We start from the raw sequence: 14,585 nt of genomic DNA, 5'->3' as shown, positions 1-14,585 counted from the left end.
CTGTCATGCTTACAGGGTAGGGTTGACATTTAAAGCAATGCAGCAAATACCATTATTAAGTTGTTTTGGTGCTCCTACTTCAAGATCAGACCTTTTGATCACAACCACCGCTGCATCTTTGACAGGTGGCTTGATCATTATCTTCATGCAAAGATTTCAAAATAATTAATTAACTCTCTTCCTCTCAAAGCTAAGTTAAATTATTTAAGCACATATAGTGCTAACACCACAAGCCGTAATCAGCGTGTTCGGTCTACAAGGGCTTTCAGCTCCACACACCGTCTGCGAGAGAACTGCAGTGAGGGTCTTGCTACACTAGGTAGCAGGTTGGTTATTCCCTGGCAGGGCCAGGGTGCTCTGGGAAATTACATGTAGGCAGAGGAGTTGATAAATGAGAGTGTGAGCCTTTTTCTAGAGAGAATCCTTAAAGGATCAAAGTCCAGAGGTGCTGCAGTTGCTTCTCCTAATGACAGCCTGGAGGTTCCGGTATGGAGTGAGTCTGCACAATGCCCCAGACAAGGTGCTCCCTTCGTGAAGACACCCCCCCTTCCCCCTATGTAGGGAGGGGCATCCTGCCCTCTCACCAGAACTGCAGATGGACCCTCTTGAAATGTGTGTAAGCCTCCCAAGAGAGATACCTAGCCACCTCTAGGGAGATGAGAGCCTCTGGTGGGACTTGAGCTCCACAGGTCAGAGGGTATGTCAGATACAATGGTAGGGGTGACTGCATGACTCCCTCGCTAGTGAGCATGCTTCTTAGAATGCTGTATAGTGCACACCGACCGGCAGAGCAGAACATGTTAACCCCACCCCCCTCCCCCAAAGGTCTTTGTACTTCGGTTTCAGCTGGGGGCCAGAAGCATTCTTGAAATAGCACTGCCAAATGACGATTACACATATGTAGAGGTCACCAGTTAAGATATGCGATCTCCTGGCCCAATACATAGGTATTCGAACAAAAATTGCCCATTTGTTTTAGAAAACAAGTCAGAATAACTTTCATACCTCCGATTAATAAAGTCATCATTTTAATTGTTCTGGAAACTGCATTACCAAAAACGTTTTTTCTTGGCCATTCTCTGTACAATGCAACTCAAGCTGTTCATTTATCCATTTACAGCCTACATAAACACATTTTTTAAAATACACCAAATATGAAAATATTAAATATATTATTCCAGGCATTATGAACATATGTTTCAAGTCTATCTCCTTTCTTTTAAACAATTCATCAAGGCAGCAACTGGTGCATAGAAGAAATGGCATTTGAACATTTACATATTTTGGTTATGCACTCCAAAGCAGAAGAAATCTCATGCTCGCCAAAGAACATTGTTTAAATGCAAATATGTGCTGGCCCGGACGCAGAAGTAAATATGCATTAATCATATGTACCTCCACAATTCCGCATTTTGCAGAAGTAAACTTCCTGGCAATGTATGCTGAGTAGTCATCAGGAACAACGCCCTGCCCCAAACTTTGAATTTCCAAGACATCAATCCTTATGTTGAGAGTTTATTGAAATGTACTGCCCTGCAATGCTCAATGAGAAACCACACAGAACAGAACGGCCATGTTACATCTAGGGATTCCAAATTGGTGCACACTTACTTAACAATCAAGAACGAGCAGATAGAGGTTAACAATGTATCCAACAAGTTCTTCTGTAAATACAAAAAGCACGAATATCTGTGCCATTTCATGTGGTGGATCACAGACCTTGCTGCATCTGAGATTGGTGACTTTCCTCACTCCCGCTCAGAAGGGAAAGGGTTCCTCTAAATCCCTTGTACCCTCAAAAGGAATGGTAGCGGGCTCTTGTGAGTAGCCAGTCAAGATGGCTGACTGCTAAAGGAGCCCTGGTTACCATCACCAATAATCAACTGTCTCATCCTTTCTGAAGGCTGATTTGCCAGTGCGAAAGCAGCTAGCCACTTTGGGAACCTGCTGGATGTACCTGGCTCAGCCGGGCGACTCCAAGCTACATGCTCCCTCTGACACAATGGGTGCGAACCTCTGGCCTGCCCCGTGGATTGCACACTGCTGAGCCACAGTTTTTCATCAGATGGAGCACTGCAGGACGCAGCGGAAATCAGGTCTCCCAATCAGGTTAGGCTGTGGATTCAATGTGTGGCCCTTCATTCCACAACTTATCCTTTGATCCGCTCTACTCGTGCTAGCGTGACTATGGATCCCTTCTTCTGGCACAAGTGGCCCGTAAGGGCCCCTCTAGTCCCCTTGGCTCTCCGCTCATGGTGTTCATGGCTGGATACCAACTCTTGCTGCCTGGCGTGGGCCTTTAACTGGGGGACAGAGGGTTTGGACTGCACCTTCCAAGGAAGGCACTCCACTCACTGCTGGCTCCCCAGCGTGCAGAACCCATGCATTCTGTGCACCACTGTTCATTTCTGCATGTGATCTCTTCTCCTAGTGTCTTGTGGTGGACTACAGGCCATTCCTCATGTTCCGGGACGGTGTTACCACCGGGCGGTATCATCCGCACATTTCACCACTGAGAGGGCTGACGAACCAGGCCTTCATTTATGGCTGTTCTAGCTAAAGGCAAATTAAGTTAGAGCGTTTTGCGAAGATGGCACCTCCTATTGAGCAGGCAAATGGGTCTGAGTCTGATCCCACTTAAAGCCCTGAAACACAGGCAAAGGACACTTCATTTGTTAGCATGACACAAAGTCATAGAGCGTGTATAGGAACCATTGATGGTAAGCTTGATACCCTGAGTGCAAACGTAGTAACCTCTAACATAAGAATTGAACAGCTGTGCACCAGGATATCTGTGTCTGAGCAAAGGATTTCAGTCACTGAAGATTCCCTGCAACACCTGGAAACCACAGTATCTATGTTAAAGTCAGAATTTGGCAGGGTCCAGGCCAAGAATGGTGACCTCAAAAATTATTCCATATATAACAACATTTGCGTCTGAGGCCTGTCCAAGCCAACACAGACAGGCCCTATGATGTTTCTTCTGTAAAAAAAGATTCTTTCTGTCCTACTGGGAAACCCCATCCTCTCCAGTCCCTTTCAAATTGTGCATGCGCATAGGTCGTTGGGACCCTGACCTGCTCCCGGAATGCCTCCATGCACGATTGTCACCAGAGTACTCAATGACAGAGACAGAGATGTAGTCCCCTGCACTGACTGGACCAAAGGGATCCTCCAGTACCAATCCAACAAAATCTAAACATTCCCAAATTACTCTTAATCTGACCTTTCTAAATCCTACCTACTTTCGTGTTTTGAAAGAGCTGATTTGGCTACAAGAAGAACACTCTACACTCAATAGCACCCATCAACACTCTAAAAATTATTGAAGCGATACGTGACTTGAAGTCCGGTAAAGCACCTGGACCTGACAAGCCAACTATTGAGTTTTCTAAGGAATTTGCTTACATACTAGTCCCTAGCCTCCTCAGTATGTACTTTGAATTTCTCCACACTGGAAACCTCCAACAATGAGGAACGCAGAGACCACATATAGACCCTTATCCATGCTCAACCGAGACAATACAATTCTTCGACAAATTCTCTCTGGTAGATTCATCTTAATCTTAATTGATTAAATTAATCATAATCTCATAGATCTTCATCCACTACACAACTACATCTCTACATCTGTTGATTCTGTTTTTCTCATTTCTCTTCAGTTATTTCTGATGCACTTGACTCTTTCAACCCCGCAACTCTCAGTCAATACGCTCATTGCATCATATCCCCGGCTGTGCTGAGCGCGTTAGTGGAAACTTCGTTCTTCTGCAAATCTTGCTCTCCTCGCTGCCCTCCATACCTCATTTTATGCTGCCTTAGTCGCTGCCAAACAACAATATTACACTGCCCATCTGGATTGCTTTTCTTCCCACCCTTTCTGCTTGTTTAAGATCTTGTCATATTCTTTCTACACCTTCTCCTGGTCCTGCTATTTCATCTCCTCTCTCTTCTTCTGATCTGGCTTTTTATTGTTCCTCTAAAGGAGCTCTTCTATGCTCTTCTATTACCTCTTCTTCTGCATACCCTGCCTTCCCCTCTTAAACCTCATCTTCTTTGTCTTCTTTACTCCCTATTACTGTTGATGATGCTGCTACTTTTCTTTCTAAAGTTCACCCCATCTCTGCTCCTGCAGATCCTCTCCCCTTATTGCTCATTCCTAAAGTCTATCCTGTTCGTCTTCCTCATCTTACTTCTCTTTTTAATGCTTCACTTCAATCTGCCACCTTCCCATCGTCCTTCAAATAAGCCACAATCCTTCCTATGCTTAAGAACCCTCTTTAGACCTTGCTCTTCCCTTCATTTTCTGATATCACTTCTTCCTTTTCTAAGCTTCATGAGCGTTTTGTTTATCCTCAGGTTTTCTCTGATCTTAACCCTAATTCTCTCCTCCAACTCTTTCAGTCTGGTTTCCGTCCTTGACATTCTATGGAGACCTCCCTTCTCTCTGTCACTAATTCATGTCTTTCAACCCGTTATCGCAAGCACTCTTCACTTCTTGTACTTCTAGACTTGTCTGCAGCTTTTGATATTGTCGACCACTCTCTCATGCATGTTTCTCTTGCTTCTCTTGTTCTTACAAACTCTGTCCTGTGCTGGTTTCATTCTTATATTTCAAACCGAACCTATTCTGTCACTTGGGCTGACAGATTTTCACTTACACTACCTCTTCACCATGGTGCCCTTCAGGGTTCGGTACTAGGACCGCTTCTCTTTTCACTATACACTATTCACCTTGCCTTTATCATCATTTGTTCAACTATCACATCACTTCTATGCTGATGACTCTCAACTTTTTAACTTTTTCTTTTGTCTCCTTGCTATCCAGTCTTGGATGTCGGTTCACTTTCCTCACCTTAGCCCATCCAAGACGGATGTTCTTTTCTTCCCTGATACTGCCATTCCTCCTTTATGTATATCCTTCCCTCCTTATTCTTTGCCAATCTTTTCTTCTGCTCAAAATCTTGGTGTACTTATTGAGCCTTCTGTTAACTTTTCTTCACGTATTTCTGTTCTTTCCCTGTCCTCTCGCTTCCATCTTTTTAATTACGTTTCCATTTTCTCTGTATTGTCTTCAAATTCTCTCCGTAATCTTGCTCATCCTTATCTTTCTTCGCTCATATCGTTCTATTGCCCCACACTGTTACGTTATGAATCTTGATTTCTTCTTGCTGTTCCTTGACCTCCCTATGCCTCTTCCCATTTCCGGTCTTTCTCTCTGCTTGATCCCTTTCATTTGAACGCTCTTCCTCTTTCTATTTGTTCTTTTTCCTCATTTTATCTATTTTGTTTGTGTTTCAAAGACCATCTTCTTTCTTCTTGTTTAATTTTTGTACCATTTATTTGTTGTTGTGCAAAGTGCTTTTGCGTATAGTGCTCTAGAAATACAAATACATGTTAAATACTCTCACTATTGCCCTCAACAGTATATGATGACTAATCAAGTGTCAGACCGGTTTTACTTCTGATCTTAGCAAATTATTCAGTGTCCTAACACTAGTCAATCTGAATGTGACGGGTCTTGCAACACTTTTAGATGCTGAAAATGATTTGATTTTCTTAAATGGTATTTCATGTTCACCATCTTGAGCCGCTTAGGAATACGCTCCAATTTCATATCATTAGTTACGAAACCATACCTCCACAGCTTATGTTTATACTAAATGGTTTACATCTGACCCAATTCAACTCTTCCCAGGTACCTGACAAGGTTGTCCTCTTTTCCCTATCCTGATTGCATTCTCTGGTGAATGCATAGCATGCATGCTACATGAATGCCATGGGGAAAGGGAGTGTATGTTTTGTGATCAGTCCATTGTGCAATAGCACCTGGAGCGTTCCAAGTGTCCAATGGAATTACCACAAAAAATTATCTCAGGCCCAAATGACCAAACAGACTCAAGGAATATGGCAAAATACTACTTTATTCTCAGTTCATTAAAATATGGAAACCTGGTGAACAGATTGTAGCTCACACACTCCACAGGCATTTCAGTTTCACAAAGGGTGTTATACCTCATCATACTTCAACTATAACATCATCCTATTTTGTAACAGTAAAAACCTACCTGGTGGAGGGATTCATTAAGGGAAACAAATACATATAGTTTATATGAATGTTAGTATCATCATTGGATGCCCCTTATCTGGTAGGCACTCCTTGAACTACCTCTCACTACGTAAAATACAGGTAACAATGTAATAACAGCAGCGGATAGGCCTGTGCAACAATGCATGGTCCACCATTACACAGATCCTCATGATTGGTTGGCACTCTCTTACCAACCTTGGGCATTTGGCTTGTTAGCAGCACACGTAAACAACGAAACCCAGGTACAAGGGAACAACGTCAGACAACTGCCTTTCTTAACTAATTAGGCTACCATCTCTCCTCGGTTAGGCCATAAGCCAAGGCTTCTTTTTTGTAGTTGACCTTGCTGCATGTTCCCTTCCTCTGAACTTTAACGAGAGTGAAGGTAAATTGCTATCTCCATCTGGAGCTTTATGAATAGGACTTGTCTTCTGGTCTTACACCTGTCTTTCCATTTAGTACTATTTGATTAAATTATATTAGGTGCTATTACTCTTCTTGGCCTCTGGAGACTTGGTTGCTCCTTCCTACATGTTCTTTCTGCATCTTTAATTGTACAATACTTGGCACTCACAACTGTTCACTCCTTACTTAATCTAAGAGAAATATGTCCTATGTACCTAGCCTATGCTCTTCAACTCATGCCTTGCCTTGCAGTTGCTTCTTGCTGTGGCATCCTTGATTCTGAGCCAACTAAATATCCTTTGTTCTTGCACAAATCTGTATTTCAGTGCCTGTCAGCACTGCAGCCTTGGCATCCCTTCTCAAGGCTTCTTGTTTACTATTATACAATGCTGACATCCATTTTCTCAACATGGCTGCTTTACTCGCGTTATATATTCTACTTTTAACAAGCTACTACATTGTCTTGTCTATCTTGCATTTCTGCATCTATACATCAAATACATCTCTTATCACTTATCTTCTTAGTACATATGGTTTTCATTTTCATTAGCATATATGTTTACTTCATTGCTTCAATTACATCTTCATTCTTTAGATATTCATACATCAGGTTCAGAACATCCACGTATCTTCTTTTCTTCATGATGCCACTTTACTTATAGTTCTTCTATATCCTTCAGTGGTGTCTGCAGACTCATGTCTACCGCATCAGTTCAAGGGTAAATTTGGTACGGTTGTCTGAGCCCATAACGTCTTTCATACGTTCAATCTGGTATTGGGATGATACCAGGTGTCATACACAGTGTTCTCTTGCTGTTCTTCTAATATGACAGAGGTGAGGGGGAGGGCTCCAAAAATGACGTGTACATCTGCCTTGCTACATTCCCCCCTCTGGTCAAGTCCTCGATGACCTCCTCAAGTTTCTTCACCTTTTCATCACACTGTGGTTTCTTCAGAATCCATATCTTTGTCAACCCCCTCAGGCCAGCTGCATTCTTTATGTGTTCATCCACACTCCAAGTCATATGGCAACACTCCCAAGTTGGTGTGCAGAACACCCATAATCTCACATAGTTATTATAGGTCCTTGGGATAACAAAACGTTGTTCTTGGGGGTGCCATAGTACTTCCTTTCAGGTGCTCACAGGGAGTGTTTTCAGTATGTGTGTGCTCATCAGCCACAGCATTTACATCAATCATTATCCCAATAGCTTTCTTCAGTGTCTTCTTGATTTGTCCTATGAATATTGTTATTAGACAGAATCCCAGCAACACTAACATTAGTATTTCTCCTAACATTTTGAAAGCATTCATCAGCCAGTTGGAACCTATAAGAACAGATATGAAAACCAATCTTCATCTTCGCTTGCATCTTCTTCTTCTGCCATTTGTTCATGCAGGGTTGACAACAGAGTTATAGCTTCTATCACGGTTCCATTTTCTCCATCATGAGCAGGTTTGTGTGTACAGTAAGAAAGCCGATCTTGGTGCACACACCTCCTTCCATTTCTGTAATTAAGTCCAGGACATACTTGTGTTGGAGGGTCATGAGTCTGATGGCCCTCAATTCTTCTTTAATCACGTTAAATCTCTTTATTGTCATGTTTATTGTTTGTAATAGTTCCCAACTGGTGATTTGTAACCACTTGGCGTTTGCTGCAGCTTGAATTCCTGGCATGAATATGACTGTAAATACCACTACTGTCCTACTGAACAATTTATGCTCATATGGAATGTTACAATAAACTTCTATTGATTTTGCCAAAACGTAGTTCTCTCTCTTCTGTCGGGTGAAGTTGGGCAACCTCTTCTTCCTTTGATATGCATCAATTTTCGGAAGGTTGGCTATGTGGAGATCACTTTGGGGGATCACCAACACAGTAATGTGAATTACTATCATAGAACATATTTCTCCCACATTTATAGGTAGCTTCATATAAGATTTGGATCCACAGGGCCAATCTAGCATACCAGTTCCCCCTTTCATTCCTGGCACACCAATTATGTGTTTGCATCCTTTATTTTCTCCAACCTTAGTCTGACCATTGTTTCTGAAACAGTGTTGAATTCTTCATTGGAAATATGGATACAGGTCCTGCTTCATCTTCGACCCATTTTAGTAACTTTGAATACTTGGCCCATTCCTCAAGACATTCATCATTCACCACTTGTGCTATCTTTACTGGTGCTGTCATCAATAAGTGTGCACTGCATTCTAACACTCCTTCTTCCCATCCTGTACTGGTGGCTACTTGTCCATATACCAATAGCTGAGGTCTCTCCCATCATTCTGGTAAATCCTGGTGTTTCCCACAATCTTCATCTCTCCTCAATTCAGACCACTCAATGAGTAGAGGATCATTTTGCTACTCCATCTTGGGTCTTTTATCATCTTCTGTGTTTTAATGAAAGCATCATCATATGGCATCATTCTCATTGACGCCTATTGTAGGGTTGCCCACTTCCCTTCAGATTATCCTCTTGTCATGCATGCTGCTAGATGACTGAGACACTTCACATCATGTGTAGGTATTTCTCTTGCTGTAAACGTTCTGGCTCTGCTCAAACCATAATTGATGAGAAAACATACATAGCAACTTCCATCTGACATTCTTCTCCCCACCTCAATCATGTGCTGATACCACATGTTATTCTTTAAATGGGCTGAATTATCAAGGTATGTATTTATATCCTGATAATCTTCTCCAGCATCCCTCTTAAGTTGATTAATTTGCTTGAAAATATCAGGTAAAATGTCACCCATAATTTTGTTAGGTATAGAAACAGATGTCTCATTGTTGGACACTAACAGGCCGATTCATGGAATAATTAGCGCGGCGCAAGTGGCCAAAAACGTGCGATTCGCAGTGGAATAGCGAAAATCGCAGTGGAATAGCGAAAATCGCACGAAAAGCAGCGCACATCGATTCATGGAAGGCCGTGCGCGAGAAAACCATCGGACGTGCGATAAGAAAGTGCGCGGTGCACGTTGGCGCACAGGCCATCTAACGGCATGCGCCAGGTCACAGCGAAAATCGCACAGTCCACAGCGAAAATCGCACATAGCGCGGCGCACGCAACAAAAGTAGGCGGAACACGGGGCGTAACACTCGGAATGGGGAACAACTTGCCAAAATGTGGGCGTCACGGGGGAAGCACAGGCTAAAAGTGCGCAGAACGCCCACACGCTCGCCTACAACACGTATTCATGGAATAGAATAGGTCAAAAAAGCGCACGCTCAAACCAGCGCACAGGCACAAACACGACCGCCACAAGAAAGCAGGCGGTAGCGTCTCAGCGGCTGTAAGAAATGTGCGCCAAAAGGTGCGCCAACAAATAGCACCCATATACTGCCATGATGAATGTCCTATACTGTGGCCCTCCAGGACAAATGACGTGCAAAGGGGTACCCACAAACACGGACACGCTGAAAAAAAATACTTGTGCGCGGGAAGTCTCACACGCGATTTGGCCGTGTACGTGGATTTCAGGGGTGCGCGGGAAGGTCCACACGCGATTACAGCAGGGTACGTGCATTTCAGGGGTGCGCGGGAATTTCCACACGCGAATAGCCTGGCCGCGCGTATTTCAGGGGTGCGCGGGAAGGTCCACACGCGATTACAGCAGGGTACGTGCATTTCAGGGGTGCGCGGGAATTTCCACACGCGAATAGCCTGGCCGCGTGTATTTCAGGGGTGCGCGGGAAGTCCCACACGCGATTACAGCAGGGTACGTGTATTTCAGGGGTGCGCGGGAAGTTCCACACGCGAATAGCCTGGCCGCGTGTATTTCAGGGGTGCGCGGGAAGTCCCACACGCGATTACAGCAGGGTACGTGTATTTCAGGGGTGCGCGGGAAGTTCCACACGCGAATAGCCTGGCCGCGTGTATTTCAGGGGTGCGCGGGAAGTTCCACACGCGAATAGCCTGGACGCGTGTATTTCAGGGGTGCGCGGGAATTTCCACACGCGAATAGGCTGGGCGCGTGTATTACAGGGGTGCGCGGGAAGTCCCACACGCGATTACAGCAGGGTACGTGTATTTCAGGGGTGCGCGGGAATTTCCACACGCGAATAGCCTGGGCGCGTGTATTTCAGGGGTGCGCGGGAATTATCACACGCGATTTGGCTTGGTACGTGTATTACAGGGGTGCGCGCGAAGTTCCACACACGAATAGCCTGGCCGCGTGTATTTCAGGGGTGCGCGGGAAGTCCCACACGCGATTACAGCAGGGTACGTGTATTTCAGGGGTGCGCGGGAAGTTCCACACGCGAATAGCCTGGCCGCGTGTATTTCAGGGGTGCGCGGGAATTATCACACGCGATTTGGCTTGGTACGTGTATTACAGGGGTGCGTGCGAAGTTACACACGCGATTAGGCTGGTTGGGTCCTGTCACCCTCGACGGCCCCTGCAGGCAGCCCACAAAACAGGGGACTACCCTGCACACCTGCTCATGTCTCCCACCACCCCCACCCCCCCAGTCACCAGGGGTACCCTCCACCAGGCCCCCACTCATGTCTCCCACCACCCCCACCCCCCCAGTCACCAGGGGCAGCCTCCACCAGGCCCCCACCCATGTCTCCCACCACCCCCACCCCCCCGCCACCAGGGGCACCCTCCACCAGGCCCCCACTCATGTCACCCACCACCCCCACCCCCCACCATCCAGGGGCAGCCTCCACCAGGCCCCCACTCATGTCCCCTATCACCCCCACCCCCCCGCCACCAGGGGCACCCTCCACCAGGCCCCCACTCATGTCTCCCACCACCCCCACCCCCCAGCAGTGCAGGGGCAGCCTCCACCAGGCCCCCACCCATGCCTCCCACCACCCCCACCCCCCCCGCCACCAGGGGCACCCTCCACCAGGCCCCCACTCATGTCACCCACCACCCCCACCCCCCCAGTCACCAGGGGCACCCTCCACCAGGCCCCCAACCATGTCTCCCACCACCCCTACCCCCCACCATCCAGGGGCACCCTCCACCAGGCCCCCAACCATGTCTCCCACCACCCCCACCCCCCACCATCCAGGGGCACCCTCCACCAGGCCCCCACTCATGTCACCCACCCTCCTGCCATCAGGGGCACCCTCCACCAGGCCCCCACTCATGTCACCCACCACCCCCACCCCCCCAGTCACCAGGGGCACCCTCCACCAGGCCCCCAACCATGTCTCCCACCACCCCCACCCCCCACCATCCAGGGGCACCCTCCACCAGGCCCCCACTCATGTCACCCACCACCCCCACCCCCCCGCCATCAGGGGCACCCTCCACCAGGCCCCCACTCATGTCACCCACCACCCCCACCCCCCAGCAGTGCAGGGGCAGCCTCCACCAGGCCCCCACCCATGCCTCCCACCACCCCCACCCCCCCGCCACCAGGGGCACCCTCCACCAGGCCCCCACTCATGTCACCCACCACCCCCACCCCCTCCAGTCACCAGGGGCAGCCTCCACCAGGCCTCCACCAGGCCCCCACTCATGTCACCCACCACCCCCACCCCCCCGCCATCAGGGGCACCCTCCACCAGGCCCCCACTCATGTCACCCACCACCCCCACCCCCCAGTCACCAGGGGCACCCTCCACCAGGCCCCCACTCATGTCACCCACCACCCCCACCCCCCCAGTCACCAGGGGCACCCTCCACCAGGCCCCCACTCATGTCTCCCACCACCCCCACCCCCCAGCAGTGCAGGGGCAGCCTCCACCAGGCCCCCACCCATGTCTCCCACCACCCCCACCCCCAGCACTGTGGTGAACCTGCCAGCAGGCCCCCACACATGTCCCCCTGGCCCCAGGTCCTGACGATACACAATCATGGCAGTAATGGCCAGCATACCCAGCACAAACACCCAGGCAAGGATTGCATCCACCCACATAGTGAATGCAATCACATGACACAACCCCAATGCCAAGTATGCAAAAGAACACATGTCCGTCACACACACATACACAATGGGTGCAAGTGAATGTCAAAACCCATATCATGACATGTAACAAACCAATGAGAAAATAACACAAGTGTAAGAAAATATAAAAAATGTATTAAATACCAAAAATAAGTGAACTTTTCAAACATACAACGATGTGGCTAAGTAAATAAATGGTCCATGTCCGAGAACAAAAGTGATAAACAAAAAAACAAAGGAATAAAAAATTAAAAAGAATTTGTCCAAAGCAATATCATGTCATAGGAAATTAATGAAAAACCATTACGTCATGGTGAAAACAATAAGAAATTAAAAAAATGGATCTCCCAAAAAAACAAACTATATACAGGAATGTTCCAGGGTCCATGAGCCCAACACCAAAAATGAAACCTACCACTAACTAATGAAAAATATATGTACAAAAAAGTGGCCATTGTCCGAGCGGTCCAAAATAATAAAAATAAATAAAGGAAACCTAGCACTAACTAACTAAATAACTATATACAAAGGCAGCGGGCAAGTCCTGCGGCTCACTTGGTGATGTTGCTGGCCAGGGCATCATCGAACTCCATGTCGATGTCCTGGAGGCGGGACTCTGTCCTGGCCCCGAGGTCTCGCAGACACAACCCCATGTCCACCTCAAACTCCCTGCGAGCTTCCTCGAGGCACTCAGCCCGCCTCAATGCCCGACGCATGGAGAACTCCGCCCTGACCATGGCGAGCCGCTCCTCTTCCGCCCGCTGCCGCTCCGCACCTATCCGCTGGCCAAACTCCTCCCACACGGAACACACCACCATCCCAGGGTTGCCCTGCCCTCCGGCCGATGCCTGCCCCTCTGATCTTGATGGCCCCGAGCCATGATGCCTCCCACGTCGAGCCCGCTGCTGCCTCCGACGCCACTGCCTCTGCCAGCACGACGGCATCCAGGCTGATGGAAACCACGACGCCGTCGTGCACGTGCCCTGCCCGATGATGCCGTCACATCTTCCATCTGCTGGGGTCCACTTGCTGTGTTGTCCACCCCTGCTGGACCTCCGACTCCCAACTGTGGCAGGGATGGGATCCCCACCGAGCTGGCTGCATTGGTCGGGGCAGGTCCACAGGGGGCCCTGGTGGCATCTGGGCCGGAAGACGGCAAGGAGAACGACCGGTGGATAGCCTGCACAGAGGAGGAGAGGGCCGTCAGATTGGCCAACACATGCAGGAAACCCCCGAACATGGCCGATCCCAATTGGGCCACGTCGGCACGGTGCACTTCGTGATGACGTGCGTGCTCCTCCCGGGAAGCACGCACGTCATCACGAATCACAGCCGTGCGCATCGCGACCCCAATCAGGACCTTCTCCACGCGGCCAGGGGTTACCACGTCCGCAGGTGGAGGGGAGTCAGGTGACATGGACATCCCCTCTACCTGCGGACGGGCCTGGGACGGGGCATCCCTGCTGGTGCATGGTGGTGCACTCACAGGGTCAGGGACAGTGACATGCACAGGCCCCTCCACGGTGACCTGTGCTGCCTCCTGCCCCTGGCCCTGGACTGCACCACTTGCACCAGCAGGGATGCTCCCACCAGGCCCCATGTGTGCACCAGTGTCGGCCTCCTCCTCCTCTGTGCAAACCACCAACCTGGATGGCTCCTCACCGTCTCCCGCCGTAGCAGGCCCCTGTGGGGGCTCACCCACCCCTTCCGCTGCAGCCGTGGGGGCATCCCCGCCGCCTTGCTCCACAGCGCCGTCTCCGCCCTCTTCTTCACTAGCCGCTGCGTAGAGGGAGACAAAGGACACAAGCATCAGGCTACTGTACAATGGTCCCCTAGACAGGAAGCAATAGCAGATGAGCACCACTGTCAAAGTACACTTCCATCATGTCCCTCCACAACACATGGGTCAGTCCAGGCAAAACACACACAGTAACAGGCACGGTGCATGCCATGGACATTTCCATGCATGTCCAATGGACTCTAGAAACATTCAATGATATGTGACTCACATGCATCATGGCTCATGCATATCACATGCACACACTTCACCTCAGTCACATCCATCTGGACCCAAACACACCGAACACAGGTGAAACAAGGGTAAGTTGGGTGCGTCACTGAATCTGTGCATTGTCACACACATGTGTCATGCATCCATGGCATGCACAAGTCAC

General features: G+C 48.5%; 1 protein-coding gene across 1 annotated transcript in view; it reads left to right on the top strand.

The window, feature by feature from the left end:
• AOAH (acyloxyacyl hydrolase) overlaps positions 1–14,585 on the top strand; it is a 1,097,690-nt gene that overhangs the window by 1,059,115 nt on the left and 23,990 nt on the right. The gene's annotated exons all lie outside the window — the stretch shown is intronic.

This window comes from Ambystoma mexicanum, chromosome 5p, assembly GCF_040938575.1.
Source record: "Ambystoma mexicanum isolate Mex_15411 chromosome 5p, UKY_AmexF1_1, whole genome shotgun sequence".
NCBI classification, from domain to species: Eukaryota; Metazoa; Chordata; class Amphibia; order Caudata; family Ambystomatidae; genus Ambystoma; species Ambystoma mexicanum.
The sequence above is the reverse complement of the archived record's forward strand: the minus strand, read 5'-3'. Positions and strand labels throughout refer to the sequence as shown.